The following is a 6,973-nucleotide window of genomic DNA, read 5'->3' as shown; positions in this document are numbered from 1 at the left end:
ACTAAGTTGACTGTGCCTTCAAACAGCTTGGAAAATTCCAGAAAATTATGTTGTGGCTTTAGAAGCTTCTGATAGGCTAATTGACATAATTTGAGTCAATTGGAGGTGTACCTGTGGATGTATTTCAAGGCCTACCTTCAAACTCAGTGCCTCTTTCCTTGACATCATGGGGAAATGAAAATAAATCAGCCAAGACCTCAGAAAAACAATTGTAGACCACAAGTCTGGTTCATCCTTGGGAGCAATTTGCAAATGCCAGAAGGTACCACGTTCATCTGTACAAACAATAGTAGGCAAGTATAAACACCACGGGATCATGCAGTCGTCATACCGCTGAGGAAGGAGATGTTCTGTCTCCTAGAGATGAATGTACTTTGGTGCGAAAAGTGCAAATCAATCCCAGAACAACAGCAAAGGACCTTGAGAAGATGCTGGAGGAAGCAGGTACAAAAGTATCTATATCCACAGTAAAACGAGTCTTATATTGACAGAACCTGAAAGGCCGCTCAGCAAAGAAGCCACTGCTCCAAAACCATCATAAAAAAGCCACAGTTTGCAACTGCACGTGGACAAAGATCGTACCTTTGGAGAAATGTCCTCTGGTCTGATGAAACAAAAATATAACTATTTGGCCATAATGACCATCGTTAAGTTTGGAGGAAAAAGGGGGAGGCTTGCAAGACGTAGAACACCATCCAACCATGTAGCACCGGGGTGGCAGCATCATGTTGTGGGGGTGCTTTGGTGCAGGAGGGACTGGTGTACTTCACAAAATAGATGGCATCAAAAGGAAGGAAAATTGTGGATATATTGAAGCAACATCTGAAAACATCAGCCAGACAGTGTATATATATATATATATATATATATATATATATATAACATACTGTATCAACCCATGGAGGTCTGGATCTGGAGTCACACTCAACATTAAAGTGGAAAACCACACTACAGGCTGATCCAACCTTGATGTAATGTCCTTAAAACAAGTCAAAATTAGGCTCAGTAGTGTGTGTGGCCTCCACGTGCCTGTATGACCTCCCTACAATGCCTGGGCATGCTCCTGATGAGGTGGTGGATGGTCTCCTGAGGGATCTCCTTCCAGACCTGGATGAAAGCATCTGCCAACTCCTGGACAGTCTGTGGTGCAACATGGCGTTGGTGGATGGAGCGAGACATGATGTCCCAGATGTGCTCAATTGGATTCAGGTCTGGGGAACGGGCGGGCCAGTCCATAGCATCAATGCATTCCTCTTGCAGGAACTGCTGACACACTCCAGCCACATGAGGTCTAGCATTGTCTTGCATTAGGAGGAACCCAGGGCCAACCGCACCAGCATATGGTCTCACAAGGGGTCTGAGGATCTCATCTCGGTACCTAATGGCAGTCAGGCTACCTCTGGCGAGCACTTGGAAGTTGTGCGCCCCCCCCAAAGAAATGCCACCCCACACCATGACCGACCCACCGCCAAACCGGTCATGCTGGAGGATGTTGCAGGCAGCAGAACGTTCTCCACGGCGTGTGAACCTGCTTTCATCTGTGAAGAGCACAGGGCACCAGTGGTGAATTTGCCAATCTTGGTGTTATCTGGCAAATGCCAAACGTCCTGCACGGTGTTGGGCTGTAAGCACTACCCCCACCTGTGGACGTCCGGCCCACATACCACCCTCATTGAGTCTGTTTCTGACCGTTTGAGCAGACACATGCACATTTGTGGCCTGCTGGAAGTCATTTTGCAGGGCTCTGGCAGTGCTCCTCCTTGCACAAAGGCAGAGGTAGCGGTCCTGCTGCTGGGTTGTTGCCCTCCTACGGCCTCCTCCATGTCTCCTGATGTACTGGCCTGTCTCCTGGTAGTGCCTCCATGCTCTGGACACTAGGCTGACAGACACAGCAAACCTTCTTGCCACAGCTCGCATTGATGTGCCATCCTGGATGAGCTGCACTACCTGAGCCACTTATGTGGGTTGTAGACTCCGTCTCATGCTACCACTAGAGTGAAAGCACTGCCAACATTCAAAAGTAACCAAAACATCAGCCAGGAAGCATAGGAACTGAGAAGTGGTCTGTGGTCCCCACCTGCACAACCACTCCTTTATTGGGGGTGTCTTGCTAATTGCCTATAATTTCCACCTGTTGTCTATTCCATTTGCACAACAGCATGTGAAATGTATTGTCAATCAGTGTTGCTTCCGAAATGGACAGTTTGATTTCACAAAAGTGGGTTAGCGCAGAAGTGGGTTAGCTAGCCAGGTTAGCTAGCCAGCTATTGTCGTTCTTTTAACGCAATGTAACGTAATCAACACTGCTAGCTAGCCAGCTAGCCCCCGAATAGCAGCACTGTAGAAACTATTACATTCAACGGAACGACTTGATTAGTGTAGTGTCAACAACGCAGCCACTGCCAGCTAGCCTACAAAGTCAACAACGCAGCCACTGCCAGCTAGCCTACTTCAGCAGTACTGTATCATTTTAATCATTTTAGTCAATAAGATTCTTGCTACATAAGCTTAACTTTCTGAACATTCGAGACATGTAGTCCACTTGTCATTCCAATCTCCTTTGCATTAGCGTAGCCTCTTCTGTAGCCTGTCAACTATGTGTCTGTCTATCCCTGTTCTCTCCTCTCTGCACAGACCATACAAACGCTCCACACCGCGTGGCCGCGGCCACCCTAATCTGGTGGTCCCAGCGCGCACGACCCACGTGGAGTTCCAGGTCTCCGGTAGCCTCTGGAACTGCCGATCTGCGGCCAACAAGGCAGAGTTCATCTCAGCCTATGCCTCCCTCCAGTCCCTCGACTTCTTGGCACTGACAGAAACATGGATCACCACAGATAACACTGCTACTCCTACTGCTCTCTCTTCGTCCGCCCACGTGTTCTCGCACACCCCGAGAGCTTCTGGTCAGTGGGGCGGTGGCACCGGGATCCTCATCTCTCCCAAGTGGTCATTCTCTCTTTCTCCCCTTACCCATCTGTCTATCGCCTCCTTTGAATTCCATGCTGTCACAGTTACCAGCCCTTTCAAGCTTAACATCCTTATCATTTATCGCCCTCCAGGTTCCCTCGGAGAGTTCATCAATGAGCTTGATGCCTTGATAAGCTCCTTTCCTGAGGACGGCTCACCTCTCACAGTTCTGGGCGACTTTAACCTCCCCACGTCTACCTTTGACTCATTCCTCTCTGCCTCCTTCTTTCCACTCCTCTCCTCTTTTGACCTCACCCTCTCACCTTCCCCCCCCCTACTCACAAGGCAGGCAATACGCTCGACCTCATCTTTACTAGATGCTGTTCTTCCACTAACCTCATTGCAACTCCCCTCCAAGTCTCCGACCACCACCTTGTATCCTTTTCCCTCTCGCTCTCATCGAACACTTCCCACACTGCCCCTACTCGGATGGTATCGCGCCGTCCCAACCTTCGCTCTCTCTCCCCCGCTACTCTCTCCTCTTCCATTCTATCATCTCTTTCCTCTGCTCAAACCTTCTCCAACCTATCTCCTGATTCTGCCTCCTCAACCCTCCTCTCCTCCCTTTCTGCATCCTTTGACTCTCTATGTCCCCTATCCTCCAGGCCGGCCCGGTCCTCCCCTCCCGCTCCGTGGCTCGACGACTCATTGCGAGCTCACAGAACAGGGCTCCGGGCAGCCGAGCGGAAATGGAGGAAAACTCGCCTCCCTGCGGACCTGGCATCCTTTCACTCCCTCCTCTCTACATTTTCCTCCTCTGTCTCTGTTGCTAAAGCCACTTTCTACCACTCTAAATTCCAAGCATCTGCCTCTAACCCTAGGAAGCTCTTTGCCACCTTCTCCTCCCTCCTGAATCCTCCTCCCCCTCCCCCCCCTCCTCCCTCTCTGCAGATGACTTCGTCAACCTTTTTGAAAAGAAGGTCGACGACATCCGATCCTCGTTTGCTAAGTCAAACGACACCGCTGGTTCTGCTCACACTGCCCTACCCTGTGCTCTGACCTCTTTCTCCCCTCTCTCTCCAGATGAAATCTCGCGTCTTGTGACGGCCGGCCGCCCAACAACCTGCCCGCTTGACCCTATCCCCTCCTCTTCTCCAGACCATTTCCGGAGACCTTCTCCCTTACCTCACCTCGCTCATCAACTCATCCCTGACTGCTGGCTACGTCCCTTCCGTCTTCAAGAGAGCGAGAGTTGCACCCCTTCTGAAAAAACCTACACTCGATCCCTCCAATGTCAACAACTACAGACCAGTATCCCTTTCTTTTCTCTCCAAAACTCTTGAACGTGCCGTCCTTGGCCAGCTCTCCCGCTATCTCTCTCTGAATGACCTTCTTGATCCAAATCAGTCAGGTTTCAAGACTAGTCATTCAACTGAGACTGCTCTCCTCTGTATCACGGAGGCGCTCCGCACTGCTAAAGCTAACTCTCTCTCCTCTGCTCTCATCCTTCTAGACCTATCGGCTGCCTTCGATACTGTGAACCATCAGATCCTCCTCTCCACCGTCTCCGAGTTGGGCATCTCGGGCGCGGCCCACGCTTGGATTGCGTCCTACCTGACAGGTCGCTCCTACCAGGTGGCGTGGCGAGAATCTTTCTCCTCACCACGCGCTCTCACCACTGGTGTCCCCCAGGGCTCTGTTCTAGGCCCTCTCCTATTCTCGCTATACACCAATTCACTTGGCTCTGTCATAACCTCACATGGTCTCTCCTATCATTGCTATGCAGACGACACACAATTAATCTTCTCCTTCCCCCTTCTGATGACCAGGTGGCGAATCGCATCTCTGCATGTCTGGCAGACATATCAGTGTGGATGACGGATCACCACCTCAAGCTGAACCTCGGCAAGACGGAGCTGCTCTTCCTCCCGGGGAAGGACTGCCCGTTCCATGATCTCGCCATCACGGTTGACAACTCCATTGTGTCCTCCTCCCAGAGCGCTAAGAACCTTGGCGTGATCCTGGACAACACCCTGTCGTTCTCAACTAACATCAAGGCGGTGGCCCGTTCCTGTAGGTTCATGCTCTACAACATCCGCAGAGTACGACCCTGCCTCACACAGGAAGCGGCGCAGGTCCTAATCCAGGCATTTGTCATCTCCCGTCTGGATTACTGCAACTCTCAACCTTCCCAAGTTCTCTCACGTCACCCCGCTCCTCCGCTCTCTCCACTGGCTTCCAGTTGAAGCTCGCATCCGCTACAAGACCATGGTGCTTGCCTACGGAGCTGTGAGGGGAACGGCACCTCAGTACCTCCAGGCTCTGATCAGGCCCTACACCCAAACAAGGGCACTGCGTTCATCCACCTCTGGCCTGCTCGCCTCCCTACCACTGAGGAAGTACAGTTCCCGCTCAGCCCAGTCAAAACTGTTCGCTGCTCTGGCCCCCCAATGGTGGAACAAACCCCCTCACGACGCCTGGACAGTGGAGTCAATCACCACCTTCCGGAGACACCTGAAACCCCACCTCTTTAAGGAATACCTAGGATAGGATAAGTAATCCCTCTCACCCCCCCTTTAAGATTTAGATGCACTATTGTAAAGTGACTGTTCCACTGGATGTCATAAGGTGAATGCACCAATTTGTAAGTCGCTCTGGATAAGAGCGTCTGCTAAATGACTTAAATGTAATGTAAATGTGATTGACTTGGAGTTACATTGTGTTGTTTAAGTGTTCCCTTTATTTTTTTGAGCAGTGTATATAAACTTTGAACAAATTCTTAATTAAAATGACAACCAAACACAAAAGATACTGGGCAAATTTTGCTCTGCCCTATTGGACTCTCAATCTCAGCCGTATGTGATTCAGCCTGGATTCAAACCAGTGAGTGTAGCGTTGCCTCTTGCACTGAGATGCAGCGCCTTAGACCGCTGCACCACGATACCAGTTCCTATAAGTGACTCTGAAAGTATTGAATAAATTGGCTGAGTGAGAATTTGTAAATTAATTAATACATCTGGGTGGAATCTCACATGTTGTGCAGCAAGAGGCTGCATGTTCCTCAAACAGTGGTTGATGTGTATCGTGAAATAACAGAGTAGCCTGCTGGCAGGAAAGTTGCCCCTATTAGCTATTCAAGTGCATAAGGATTACATATATTTTTGTTTTGCCCATTTGATAATGTACCATTCTAAATCGAAACTCATTTGACATATTAGTGAAGACAAGATTCAATTGAAAAGAGTCCGATGGGTCAAAATACAATCACTTGATGACACTTTAAATACATTTTCTTCATATCACAACGTTTCTTTAGAGCTGCCTAAAATAAATCATGGATTTATTATGATGGTGTATATTCAATTGATTTATTGACTTGTTAAAATGTAAACGTTCCAATGGAGCGAATCAGTGGTTTGTTTGCGGCTTGTATGTATGGAGATGCTAAAAGCTTCCTTTGCTTGAAGCATGCTTCTCATCCGACTGATGTTAATGAGCTAATTATAGCTCTTAGCCTGCTACTAGCTAGCTGCTGTTGAGAAGCAACCGAGTTGCTGGTCCTGGTTTTGGAATTCTGAAAATTGGCTGAAAATATGTTAACATCAGATATGCTACAAAAAGGTAGCTCATCGTTTGTTCTTAATGGACAGTAATGAGCCCATGTGAGCGATAAACTATACTTTTTATAGAAACTTGCACCAACAAACTTGGTCACTTTATGGACGCTATAGTCTCGTTTTAAGATGACGTCTAGAATGTGAGCTAGGTACAGTAGGTGCAAAATGAAATTAACATTGAGCTTCAACCAATGGCATACTATATATAGCCACGCCTATAATTAGGCAATAAGGCCACAGGGGGTGTGGTATATGGCCAATAGTTTACATAGCTCATATGCAACTTCAAGCAGCTTAAATATGAAGTCCCTTTGATGTCTCTCTTGCATACATGTCTCTCTTGCATATGGCCAATATACCACGGCTAAGAGCTGTTCTTAGGCACGACGCAGCGTGGAGCACTAGGACACAGCCCTTAACCGTGGTATATTGGCCATATTTCACAGAAC

Source organism: Oncorhynchus gorbuscha, linkage group LG15, assembly GCF_021184085.1.
Source record: "Oncorhynchus gorbuscha isolate QuinsamMale2020 ecotype Even-year linkage group LG15, OgorEven_v1.0, whole genome shotgun sequence".
Taxonomy (NCBI): domain Eukaryota; kingdom Metazoa; phylum Chordata; class Actinopteri; order Salmoniformes; family Salmonidae; genus Oncorhynchus; species Oncorhynchus gorbuscha.
Note: the sequence above shows the minus strand (reverse complement) of the source record.